We start from the raw sequence: 14,577 nt of genomic DNA, 5'->3' as shown, positions 1-14,577 counted from the left end.
GCGTACCCCTGCTTCCTTTAACAGGCTAGTACACAAGCTACTAAAGCTAGTAAGCTAGTATACTATGGAACTCATCTGAAAAGTCGATTTGCTAGATCAGAACGTGAACTCTGATAATAGGGGTATAAAAGTTCACCACCTAGAATCGATCCATGACCGCTAAACTAAAGGAGTCCTTTACCAAGTAAGCTACGCAACCGTTAACCGCCTTTTTGTCCACACCCGTATCTTTCTTGGGTCTGATATTTAAACCGTATGAAGTTGAGTTTGGGTTTGGGTTTGTCATCAACAGGACTGGTGTATTCATTATACAGACCGTGTGTGTGTTTGCTAGCATGAATATTAATCTAACAATCCACAAACCAGGAAAAATATAAATCATAACATAACTAAAATAAGTAATTACTAATTACATATAGAAGAGCAAAATCAAACCACAAAAATTGAATTTTTAATGAATAAAACAAGTAATAAAAATCGCACCTTTGGTTATAATCAGAGCCAACCAACACCCAAGTTAATTTCAGTTGTGATATCACCTAGTAGTAGAGTGAAAAATTGAAAAAGAGATGAGATGATGAAACATACAAAATCGAGAGAAGAAGAAGCCAAAAGTAACCTTACCTAATAGCGGCCAGCAATGACCCGACGGTCTTGACTCCCAAAACTTGTTGAAGGATGAACTTGTTGAACGAGAAGGATGAAAATAGGGCTGTTCATTAGTAATCTTAAATAGGAAAAGAGCGAGAATTTTGGCCTTTCCCTCTCACGAAATTTCTTTCCTCTCACCGAAAATTTTAATTTAGAAATTTTAAATTCTAATTTTTAGCTATTATTTTTAATGTTATATTTAATATTTACGATTTATTTACGCTTTTTGGTCCAAACAAACAATTTTAAAACGTAACAAATTAATTCTCATATTTGGCAAAATTAAAGTAACACTTTATATATAATTGTAACGCTTATAAAACGTTAGGAACCTAGTTATACTTAAAAACTGTTACTAAGCAAAAAACTGGAGCGTTACTAATATCCTGTTTTGGTGTAGTGAATGACCCAAGGTATTCATTGAATGTGTCATGAATGATTTGAGATTTTATGGCCAAAGAGGCTGTGATTATGTGTATGGAAAGCCCAGAGATGGCTGTGATATAGTGATACTCGGTGGGAGAGAGGCACACGTGTATGTGTGATTTGGCAAATGTGTGAAGTGCAAATCGTGGAGTAGGAACTAAAGGTTGGGTTGAGTCTGTTTATAAATGAGTCAACAAGATAATTAATAAACAAAGTGAAATATTGATTTTTTGTATGAGTGAGTTATTGCCTATGAATATTTATGTATTATAATGTATATGCTTTCTTACACAGAAATATAGAGGTGGTTTGTGTGAGGTTATGGATGTGAAGTGTGACTGGGAATAATATTATTGAATGCTTGTGATCTTTTCTGTGATTGTGGAATGACTGTAAAATGATATGTTATTATGAAAGCATTAATTACTTGTAATAGTCAGAGATATATAGCTATATGCACTTGGAAACTTTATGACGTAATGATGTCATATGAATGACTACTCTTGATATAGGTATTATGATAACTGGTATTCTCCGAATATGCGGGACGAACTAGGTTATATCAGTTAAACTTAAATGTCTTAAATGAGGTTTGGTTATGAATGGAGATTTGACTGGCTGAGATAAATCATTTTATTGTAATGTCTAACTCTGTTTTGCAGGAGGGTAGGATCTATTAATCTTTTCTGCAGGGACGTAAATATCCTACCCTAAGACAACGTGTTGGCTTAAAGGTAAGGTATACCAAACTCATATTTAATTAGGTTATCATATGTGCATTTAATAAATAGAATGTAAGTGATATTTATGTTGTGAGTTATTTTGGAAAGTGGGAATGATGAGTACTGTTATATGAGATTCTTGGAATTTGTATATTGTGGGTGAAATCTTACTTGGGAAGAAATTACACGCCGTTTTGGAAAACGGAACTATATTGTTTTCCAAGTTGAAATGGTTGGTAATGTTATATTTATTAATTTGAAAGATTATTATATATATTTTGTTGTTAGTCTACTCATACCAACAAATTCAATTTGCTGACCCATGTTTGCTTTGTTTTGCAACGTGGGTGTGTTCTTGGGAACATAGATGGTAGTGTGCAGTGGATGAAAACATGTGACTTGGATTTGCTCCTAGAGTCTTCTGGTTTAAGTTTTTGAAAGTGTACGGTTTTGAATTGAAACAAATGTAATAGAGTTGGTTAGTAAAAATTTCATTTGTAAATGAAGCGTTATTCTTTCGGTTTTAATTTGATCTCAGATTTTAATATCGTGGTTGATAATATGTTAGTGGGTTTTGTTTCACTCCGGGTTTCCAGATGATTGAATATCAGTTTTAATTTTTCTGAAATTTGGGGTGTGACAATAAGAAAATACATATATCTCGGTACAGCTATATCTCAACTTGGAAGGGTGAACACATAAAGAAGCAACATCTTGAAACTATAAAAAGAGGTGACAAAGGTAGCACCATTTCCTTATGGCTCTAGAGACGAAAAATTGCAAAAGCACACACGTGATACAACTCATCGGAAACCCTTAATTTACTTAGTCCCCCAAAAAACACCACACACATTAATTCCATAGATATTTCAAATGCTCTACACTTCCATTGGTACTTACACAGTTACACCATATGTGAGACACTGAGATTGTGCGTCTAATAAGCAACAAGAAAACCCAGTTGTTACAGGAGCTGTACATCAATTTTCTAAGCGTTTTTGATTGCTGAGCTTATTAAGGTAATAACATCTTTATCCAAATAAGGAACTTATATAACATTACACACCTAATGACTCACCCTTACTATAAAGCCATCTAACGGCGAAAAACTAAAATATGTTTGATCCCTAGAAAAGAAACTCAAGTGAACCAAAAAGTTTGTAGGTTCACATAACTATGAATACAAATCTAAAGCAAATGACAATTACATGCAAAAATAAATAAATAAATAAATGAAAAATAGTAAATAGAAAAAAAATTTGACAAACTCATTCAACTTCAATAACTCTCTCCCTTAAATAAAACATCACACGTAAACACATAGTACTCAAACAACATGCCACACTACTTGTTCCAAACAGACCTAAACGAGATAAATATGACTTTTTAAGACAAATTTCACTCTGATAAGCATATAGATGATCAGTCAAAACTTAGAAACAGTAAATCTATATAGAGTTAATAGTAAAGAATGAAGACATAAGATGTGGGATGTAGCAATTATTGGGGTTAATACCGATACCAATCGATTCTCTACTACACAAATAATTTATATTTGAACCAACAACAATCTCCAGACAATTCTAAATATTCTCTACAACCAAACTAACATGCCCAACTCTCTAAACAACTATTAACAATAGATAATAATGTAAAGAAGTAAAACGCATACCACAACACAAAGATATACCGTGGTTCGGCCAATGGTGTCTACTTCAACAAGAGCTAATCCTTTTATAAAGCGGGAAGGACGATTACAATCACTCCTTTCTCTTTACAGGCTTATCTCTCTGTAAATGTTATCTCTCAATCTAGATTGCTTTTAAAATTGGGTTTCAATTGTGTTGCTTAGGCTTTCCAAAACCTTATTTCTGTTTATATACTGCCCTTCCAAATTCGCAGTTACTGTAGCAAATTAGAATGCAAATATAGGCATGGGTGCGGGCGCGCTCTTGGCAAGGCCAATGTCGAGCGCGCGCACCCTAATAGTACTGGAAGTTGTTCACGGCATGGGTGCGGGCGCGCCTTGGGCAAGACCAATCTGAGCGCGCACGCTCCGACTTTTTCACGCAAACAGAACTTCTTTCTCTCCTCATGTGAGGGATAAGTCTAACAATCTCCCCCTCCCGAATAGTGAGGGGGGATACCTCCATGTAATTTCCAAATCAACAGGAGGAGTGTGCTACCATTTCGGCGATAGCACAACAAACATCAAACTTACCTTTTGGTAAGACTTTGGTCATTATATTTGACCCGTTCTTGTCGGTATTGATCTTCTCAATGCACAAATGCTTGTCTTCGAGTATTTATCTAATCTAATGATAACGCACATGTATGTGCTTAGATCTAGAAGGAAAACTCAAATTCTTGCTCAAATGGATGGCGCTCTGATTGTCACATAGAACTACAAACTGTTTCTGCTTTAGCCCTAGCTTGTCGAAAAACCTCTACATCCATAGCATCTCTTTGCAACACTCAGTGGTGGCAATATACTCGGGTTCTGTAGTGGAGAGGGCAACACACTTTTGCAACTTAGATTGCCAAGAAACTGCTTCCCCTACAAAAGTAACCAGATAATCGGGAGGTGGACTTCATCGAGTCAACATCACTTGCCATGTCTGCATTAGTGTAGCCTTCAAGTAAGGGCTTACTTCTACCAAAACACAAACACGATTTGGAAGTGCCTTTGAGATATCTCAATATCCACTTAACACCTTCCCAATGCTCCTTACCCGGATTTGACAGAAATTGGCTTACAACACCAACGATGAAAGCAATATCCGGTCTTGTACACACCATTGCATATATCAACCTGCCCACTGTGGATGCATTAGGAATCTTTTCCATCTGACTCTGCTCCATCATGCTTACCCTTTGGACACATCTCTTTGGTCACGCGGAACTGGCCACCAAGCAGACAACTGACTGGCTTTGCTTGATCCATGTTGAATCCTCTTCAACATTTTCTCAATGTAGCTTTCTTGAGAAAACCACAACTTCCCACTCTTTCTGTTATGAGTGATCCGCATCCCAAGTATCTGCTTTGCTTGACCCAAAGCCTTCATCTTAAAGAACGTAAGTCTTTCTTCAGCTTGGATATTTTGTTGATGTTCGGGCCAACTATCAACATATCATCCACATACAACAAAAGCACTATAAAATTCCTGCCTAGAAATTTCTGAACAAACACACAATGATCAGAAGCAGACTTCTTGTATCCTTGCTTCACCATAAAGAAATCAAACTTTATGTACCACTGTCTAGGTGCTTGCTTCAATCCATACAAGCTTTTATCAGCTTGCATACTAGGTGCTCCTTGACCTTTGACCTCAAACCCCTTTAGCTAGTCCATGTAGCTAGACATCTTTTTCAAGGTGTCCATGAAGAAAAGCTGTCTTGATATCTAGTTGCTTAACCTCTAGGTTCATACTTGCGGTCATACCCAACACCACCCTGATAGAAATCATCTTCACTACAGGAGAGAAGATCTCATCAAAGTTAATACCTTTCCTTTGACCAAATCCCTTCACAACAAGGCGAACTTTATACCTTGGGTGTTGATTATTCTCCTCATGCTTGACTTTGTAAATCCACTTATTCTTGAGAATTTTTCTTCCTTTCGGTTTCTCAACTAACTCATAAGTGTGATTCTTATGCAAAAAATACATCTCATCATGTATGTCCTTCAACCACTTCTCTTTGTCTGTACCTTCAAGTGCCTCTTGATAGTACATATGTTCTCTACCATCGTAGTAAAACATACGTATGTGGTGGATACCTGGTTGAAGCTAGTCTCTCTCTGTCAGACCTCCTTACCCCAGCTTCTTGTGGCTCAAGAGGATGCACTTCTGCATGCTCAAGTGGTGGTTCATGCACTTCATCTGCATCTTCTATACCAATAGGTTCTATCCCATCATGAGCAATATGATCATCATCATGAGCTTCAAACTCATGGTTCTCTGCATTCTCAATCCTTTATGCACGTTCCACAGTAGGAACTTCTGGTTCTGAATTAACAAGATCATTAGTGAAAGCCTGTAGCTTCTCGCCCTCCTCAAAGTTTGCTATGGTTTGGTCTTTTAAGAACACAATATCTCGACTTCGGATTACCTTATTGTTAATCGGATCATAGAGTTTGTAGCCAAACTTCTCATCCCCATAACCCAAAAATATGCACTACTTGGCTTTGTCATCAAGCTTGGATCTCTCATCCTTGAGAATATGAACAAATGCCCTGTACCCAAATACCCTCAAGTATCCATAATCAACATCTCTACCTGACCATACTTTCTCTGGATAATCACTATTACGAGACTTTGATGACGATAGGTTGATCACATGCACGGCTGTACACATTGTTTCTACCCAGTAACTTCTAGGTAACTTAGAGTGAGACAGTATGCATCTTATCCTCTCTACAATGGTACGGTTCATCCTTTCAATTATACCATTCTGTTGCGGTGTCTTGGGAACGGTCTGCTCATGACGAATCCCATGACTCTTGCAATACTCTTCAAACGGCCCTATGTACTCACCCCCATTATCTGAGTGGATACATTTCAAACGCTTCCCTATCTCTCTTTCCACCATGCTATGGAAAGTCTTGAACACGCCAAGTACTTCATCCTTGGCCTTCAGACTATATGCCCATATCTTTCTTGACGCATCATCAATGAGAGTCAAGAAGTACAAAGCTCCTCCTAGGGGACTTTACTTTCATAGGACTACATAAGTTAGTGTGAACTAGCTCAAGGACATTGTCCTTTCTGTGAGATGGGAATCTTTGGAAAGACACCTTGTGTTGCTTTTCTATACCAAACAATGAGTACATCTATTTAAATGTGTACCTTTGATGTCTGGCAAGGCCTTTTGCTTGGCAAAACTTCCATACCTTTTTTGCCCATATAACACAGTCTCTTGTGCCATAGTCCGGAGGAAGCTTCTTCTTCTGCCGCATTTACTTTTGCTTTACACAAACTAGCATGTGTTTTGTAAAGAGAGCAAGTTTTCTTCCTTTTGGTTGCTACAATGGAACCTCTACTCAGTTTCCATACCCCGTTACCAAACGAGTTTACAAAGCCATTATCATTTAACTTCCCAGCTGAAATTAGGTTTAGCCGAATGTCAGGGACATGTCTTACATCCTTGAGTGTCAAGGTGTAGCCGATATTGGTTTCTATATGAACATCACCAATGCCTACAATCTTTGAGACTTCAGTGTTACCCATCTTTACTTCACCAAATTCACCATAGTTATAGGTAGTGAAGAATCCCCTATGCAGTGTGACGTGATAGGATGCTCCTATATCTATCATCCACTCTGTATCCTGACATGAGGTACTAAGACAGCACACACCACATTCTAACACAATTCCCACTATATCGTCGACTAGTGTGGTAGTATCTCTGCCTGTGTTTTTGTTCCTCTACACCATGTTTTCATGTACACATTTATTCTTCTCATCCCTCTTCAGTGTTCTGCACTCATACCTGAAGTGACCCTTGGTGGCACAATAGTAACATTGCCTCTCTGCCTTAGGAGTTTTAGTTTCACCCCTAGATTTGCTTCTATCATCACCTCTAGAATGAGATGGTTTTCTGCTTTTACCTCTCCCCCACTTCTATGTGATAAGTATCTTTGAGTGAGAGGAGCTGCTTCTTGAACCCCTTCTTGTGTCCTCATTCAACAATGCCCCAATAGCCATCTCCATGGAAATAACTCCATCTTTAGCGACTTTGTTGAGAGAGACTGCTAACGTCTCCCAACTTTTGGGTAGAGAGGTTAATAGGAACAAAGCCTCAACTTTGTCTCCCATATTAATTTTCATCAAATGCAGCTGATTGATGGTATTCTGTAGTTCATTAAGATGCTCAGACATTGAAGAACCTTCTTTGTACTTCGTGTTGGCAAACTTCTTAATGAGCAGCACTTTGCTTCCGGCCGACTTCCTCTCATATATGTCTTTGAGTTTCTTCCACAAGCCAAAAGCAATAGTCTCTTGGGATACATGGTGAAAGATATTGTCGTTAATCCACTGTCTAATGTACCCTATTGCTTTTCTATCAAACTTGCTCCACTCAGCCAACGAAATCTCTTTCAGTTTTTCTCTTCCATTTTCAATGGGTTGTGCCAAGTCCTTACAGTATAGCAAGTCTTCCATCTTAGCTTTCCAAATGGTGTAGTTAGCTCTATTCAAACTCATTATGCGAGTGTTTACGGAATGATCCATCTCTACAAGTTATTTAAACTCAAATCTTCTCTTAGGGATTTTGTCAAACACCTTCCGACCAAGATTTGGATAACACCTTAGGTTAATCTAACCTGGCTCTGATACCACTTGTTGGGGTTAATACCGATACCAATCGATTCCCCACTACACAGATAACTTGTTTTGAACCAACAACAATCTCCAGACAATTCTAAATATTCCCTACAACCAAACTAATATGCCCAACTCTCTAAACAACTATTAACAATAGATAATAATATAAAAAATTAAAACACATACCACAACACAAAGATATATCGTGGTTCAGCCAATGGTGCCTACTTCCACAAGAGTTAATTCTTTTATAAAGCGGGAAGGACGATTACAATCACTCATTTTTAGTCTCTCACCTTACTAGATCACTCCTTTCTCTTTATAGGCTTATCTCTCTGTAAATGTTATCTCTCAATCTTGATTGCTTTCAAAATTGGGTTTCAATTATGTTGCTTAGGCTTTTCAAAACCTTATTTCTGTTTATATACTGCCCTTCCAAATTCACGGTTACTGTAGCGAATTAGAATGCAAATATAGGCATGGGCGCGGGCGCGCTCTCGACAAGGCCAATGTCGAGCTGCACTCCCTAAAAGTACTATAAGTTATTCACAGCATGGGCGCGGGCGCGCCTTGAGCAAAACCAATCTGAGCGCGCGTGCGACTCCGACTTCTTCACGCAAACATAACTTCTTTCTCTCCTCATGTGAGGGATAACTCCAACAGCAACAACCTCTAGAGCCTTGAGAACATGCTCAGGTGCAATTGTTCTTTTGTCCTCTTTGCTGTATTCCTCGTTGGATTATGATGAAACGAGGTTTATAAATTCTACATAAAACAAAAATAAATATATGAAGCAAGTTTAGATCCAAATTTATAATACAAAATTTGTTTAATAGTTAGAACGTTTATTGCCTAATCCCCCTTATATTCCCATTTTCCTCGAAGGTGTTCAGTGTGTCTACTGGTCAAGAGTTGTGCCCAAGGTAGTGGGTTCGCTTCTCACCAAGTAAAATTTGCACACAACAATACAATATTACAATCCATATCAAACAAAAACATAGTACTTTTATTTGAAGAAACCCCAAGGGTGATCCTAACACACGAACGTGGCTCTCGTTTCCCATAACTGATTATTTCTTGAATGAGCAAGGAACAAACAAGTTGGGAGCAAGCACCCCTACTCTAAGATAAAAAGAACACAATTAAAATACCGTCTTTTAAATTTATATATTCATGTTCTTAAACAAGATAATCTTGTTGTCTTCTTCATGCTGATGTGACAAAGAAATTAAACAACTCTTTATCCTCATTTTGTATATAAATTTTAACCAAAATCTACTTATAATCAAAATTTTCATTAAACATGATATATTAACAGCGGATACCACGCATGCATGGGGGTAAAAAAGGAAATCATATATCAGGCAAGAATGCAATCTGTGTTTTCAAACATTTTGAACGCACCTACACAACACTCAACAAGAAGGTCTTGCGCATTCCTAGCAGCACGAACATCTTGTGGCAGCATCTCCTTAATAATCTTAAACATAGTCGCTGCCTGGAAACAACAAACACACATGAATGTCACCTCACAAATTATAGCCAAAATAAACATAATGTCACATCGAATGTTGCACTCTTATTGGTTTGATGTGTTTGTTATAAGATGCATATAAGAGTTGCAAAAAGTGTCACCACCTGCAATACTCATCACTTTTGCTTCTAGGTTATCGAAAATTTGAACATCATGATATTCAAATTTATCGAGTCCAGTTCATACAATGGCTAAAATAGTAATTATCATTGTTGCTTCTAGAAGCTCTTGTTTAAAATAATGAAAGTGTAAAACCCCGTATTATTGGGCTTAGGGGTGGTGGCCCATGAATCATGGTTGGGTCCATGAAAAAAAAAAAAAAAAAGGGAATACTCGACCTTTTCTCTCACTTTCGCTCTCGACCTTCTCTCTCTCTGACTTTGATTTCTTTTCCTTAAGTCTTCAAAAGAAAAAGATTATATGGTTTTGTCGTGGGGAAGAATTCACTCCAGACTAGTTGTGTGATTGAAGGACTCTTAATCATCACTATTTCTAAGAAATACAAAGTAGGGTTTGATTTGTGGGGTGTCGAATTGGAGTTATTTCGTTGGGGATAATTGGGGGTTTCTGCTTAATTTGATTTCAGTCGAAATCAACTTGGGATTGGAGCTATTATGTATAGTGGAGGAGAGCTAACCAGAGATATTCGATACCAAGAAGTTTAATTTGTTAATACTGCCGAAGGCAAGTACATCTACCCCTCCTCTTAACTAGTTCAAGTGAATCGCAGGTATCTCTATGTATAAATTCTCTTATAGTGATATTCGGTTTAGCCTTGAATGCAAGAACTCAGTAGATGGATGAATGGTTAATTGTGTGTTTGGTCGCGTTATTGTTTGTTCGAACAATTATGTTTAAATTGGGATTTTGTCTAGTTGAATTGGTACTTGTTGTTGATTTTATAGTTTTGACCTCACCTTTATCTGGTATGATTTGAAATCTTTATCTGTAAATGAAAGCTACAGTTATGTTATGCAATATATTGTTTGTCGTAATGTTTGTTTGATAGAGGTTGAACTGTTGAGTTCTAAGGAAGAACTACGTATGGCTTGATCCCTGAAAAGGTACGTAGGCAGCCACCCAGCATAGGTAGATACCCACCCCATAGAGTTCTTTGTTTATAATGTTTGATTGTTGTTTTATTTCGTAACTATATAGGCTAGAGCGTGCTTAGTGTGATCTGTTTAATATCGAATCCTCATGTATTTTGTTTGGAAGAACCGATAGTAAGTGATTCAAGTTTAATGTTTTACGTATATCATTTAGTTACAAATAGACAGGTGCAAGAATGACACTGAGAATAAGTTTTACTATAACTTAGATATTTATTGCTATGTGTGTCATTATTTCTAGTCGTGTTTGTATCCACCCGATTGCTATATTAGAGATATCTTTATTTGTTTAGTTGATATTAGTTTAGTACTCAAGTGATCTGGCATTTGTAAATCCTTCGTTTATGGGTGTATTTGGAATATGTAGGGTTAGATGGTTTCGTTGAGGTTGTTCTGGTAACGTGGAGATGTATGTATGTTAGTTGCATTATACAAGTTGTGTATTAGGGTTTTGGAATGTTGTTTGTATACTTACAGTTTTCTTCTTATTCGAGGATTGGTTACTTGACTAAATTGACATTGGTGGAGATGGTTAAGTAGCTAGTCCTACGAATTAGTATATCCTTAGTAGTTGGATTTACGACCGGGGTATGAGGTTTTATATTTAGTTTGGATGTATTTTTTATTAAATTCTTGGGCTATGAGAGGTTATTATATTTATGAAATGTTGAAAATACAGAGAAAACTCTACCGAAATTTTTTCTAGAAAAGTCACGGATCTTAGGTATATAATTGTTTTGGAATTGGGGTGTTACAGAAAGACTAAAACCACCACAAAAATCAAAATTAGTCCTATGTTTCTAATTTGGATATCGGAAAGTCTTTATCATGATAGTTTTTCCCAGTATCAAACTATTAATGCCATAAAACCATCACACTATCAGTTCAGTTCTAATTTCTCACATTTCATAAGATATCTAAAACCATGAACTAAACCTATTATAAAAATTAGCTATCTATAACTACTCATCAATGTTTCAGGTATAACTACTCATCAACAGTCAGGTAAAAGTGAAATGCCTTGGCAAACTATTGAAAGAAAAAAGGGCTCCTAGTAAGGCGATTTTATGTGTAAAAGGGCTTTTAGGTCTTTTTAACTTTCTTTTTCCTTTTTGGGTAACTTTAGTTCTAATTACAGCAATTGTGAGAGATAAGGTTGGCTCGGGAGAGGAAAACTTTCCCTTCGAATGGGTTAGCCAGCCTTCACCGGCGGTTAACCCCCTCTTTCCGGCATAACTCTTATGTTTTCGAGCATGGATATCAATACTCCTAATAACGAGCAATCGTTGCAACATAAAGATCCAGTCTTTTGCCCATGGGACTTTCTAGATGGGTGTTCAAGCAATAGCAAACAAGCAAATCCAAGAAGCCCCACTGAGATTGTAATAGTCGAAGAGGGAGATGTTACAACGCCTCAACCGACAAACACAACAAAGAAATCATATGCAAATGCTGCAAAAGTTACCTATGGAAGGGATGTGGATACCTCAACGTTGCCTACACCGGCTCGACAAGGTGACTATCCCATAATCACAATCCAAGCTTCTGAAGTGGATAAAGGCCTAGACTTCTATAAACTTGCACTGGTTGGCAGACTAGATCTATCAAGATGCAATATGAACGTGGTTAATGATAAAATCAAACAATTATGGGCTCCTAAGGGTGAATGGCAAGCTACACCATTAGGAAGAGGATACATTATGTTCTGCTTCACTGATAAGGCCGACTACAATAGAATCTGGGGGCAAGGAACCTGGGTTTTTGGTGATTAGGTGTTAAGGTTGTCTAAATGGGTCCCCAATTTCTCGACTAATAAGGAAAATCATTTGAATGTGCTGGTGTGGATCAAATTTCCAGGACTCAGTCTTGAGTACTGGGAGATTAAAACAATTCTCTCGCTTGCTAGAGCAATTGACAGACCAATCCATACTGATGAAACAAAGGCAAAAAGAACACTAGGATATTATGCTAGTGTCTTAGTTGACCTTGATTTAACAGAGAAGATCCCAAAGAAAATTTGGGTGGAGGTAGAAGGAAGAGACACTAAATTCTAGCAAAAGGTGGACACTGGAAAAATACCGAAATTCTGCAATCATTGTAAGAGGGTCGGTCACCTGGTAACTGAGTGTAGAATTCTCAAGGATGCATTCAGCAAAGAGAATGAGCAGTCTAAAGAGAAGGATCTCTCGGGTGAAAAAGAACAACCTACAACCGAGGGCATGCATATAAACTAGAGAAGAAGATGGAAGAGGAAAAATAAGAACGCTGGGGGTGATGGAGGAGAACAGCAGGCAGCTCGGCCAAATGTGGTTACTCTAAACAACTTCGGTCTTGAGAATGCTTTGGGTAAGACACCGATAATTCAAGACCAAGTACAGATAGAGGTGCAGTCAGTACACGGTGAACAAGTAGTTGCTCCTACAGAAGTGCAATCAGTGCATGGTGAACCAGTAGTTGAGTCTACAGAGGTACAGACAGTACATAGCGATGATCATGCAGACGAAGTGCAAGAAGAAACCATACAACATGTGGAATCTGACTTACCAAAGGAGATTGATGTTGTACAATCAGAACAACATGAGGGATTAGATGAAATACTGGAAGTGGACAGAGGTCGGGTGGAACAAGCTGAGGCAGTTATGACAAAAATGGTCACTTCAGTAATGGCAGAGAATTTTACTTCAGTAGTGGCAGAGAATGTCACTACAATGGCTCCAACACTAGTGGAGCATGAGGCTGGTCCTAGTTCACCATGTAAAGGATTGGAAATCAGTAACCAATTCCTCATACTTCAGAATGAAGAGTTGGATGGGGATAGCCACCCTATGGAACCTCAGGAAAAAGCAAGGACTAGCATTCGATGGACTGATATTGTGGAGAATCAGGTTCTAAAAGATAGTCCGAGGTGGGGAAAAAAAGGTAAGAGGGGTCGTCTGTGCCTCCTGTTGCTAAGGTGCAGAATCCTAATCACAATTCTCAATGAAGATCCTCTTCTAGAATATTAGGGGTGCCTTAAAGATTACAGCTAGAGATAGATTGAAAGAGATGATCAGTACTAATAAGTTGGATGTTGTTTGTTTGGCTGAGCCCCTCATCAGACCTCAAGTAAATGTGATTAGCTCCTTTAGTATCAATTTTTTTGAAGAGTACATTCTGCACAATGATTACCCTAGCAGAATGGGTAATATTTGGGTTTTGGCCAAGAAAGGAGTGAAGATGTCTCTTATTTCTTCCTCGGCCCAGCAAATAACTGTAATGGTGGAAGATTGCATATTATCTTTTGTTCACGCAAACTGTTTGCTAGTTAATAGATGGCAGCTTTGGGATGAGTTGAAGTTGGTGTCCACAGTGTTACCTTGGCTAGTCATGGGTGATTTTAATGTGGTTATGAGAAACGAGGAAAAGAAAGGAAAAAGGTCACCTAGTAGAATAGCTATGAAAGAATTTCATGAGGTTGTTAGCACAAATAAACTTTTTGAAAGCCACTGGGAGGGAGTCCAGTTTACATGGTGTAACAACCAGTGGGGACCGAACAGAGTCCTTTCAAAGTTAGATAGGGCCTTTTACAATGAGGCTTGGAATCATAAGTTCTCAGGCTGGAAGTATAAGGTTGGTGCTCGACAAGGCTCAAACCACTCTCCACTTATGGGAATGCATCCTCTTATCCCCAAACCCAAGATACCTTTCAGATTCAATAAGATGTGGATTTCACCCCCTTCCTTTTTAAATTTGGTTGCGTATAGTTGGAATCAAGATATGATAGCTGTACCAATGGTTAAAGTGATGAAAAAGCTCCAAAGACTAAAAGA

General features: G+C 37.9%; 1 pseudogene across 1 annotated transcript in view; it reads right to left on the bottom strand.

Moving 5' to 3' along the window:
- The window catches only part of LOC147479951 (protein Dr1 homolog), a 31,089-nt pseudogene extending 21,448 nt beyond the window's left edge, over positions 1-9,641 (bottom strand). Inside the window, exons 1-2 of the transcript XR_015205418.1 lie at positions 9,527-9,641; positions 8,793-8,887 (exon numbers count right to left, since the gene is read on the bottom strand). The product of XR_015205418.1 is annotated as a protein Dr1 homolog (transcript). The remainder of the gene's footprint in view (positions 1-8,792; positions 8,888-9,526) is intronic.
- Between the last annotated feature and the right edge of the window lie 4,936 nt (positions 9,642-14,577).

This window comes from Coptis chinensis, chromosome 8 (assembly GCF_015680905.1).
Source record: "Coptis chinensis isolate HL-2020 chromosome 8, ASM1568090v1, whole genome shotgun sequence".
NCBI lineage: Eukaryota > Viridiplantae > Streptophyta > Magnoliopsida > Ranunculales > Ranunculaceae > Coptis > Coptis chinensis.
Note: the sequence above shows the minus strand (reverse complement) of the source record. Positions and strands in the feature narration are given on the sequence as shown.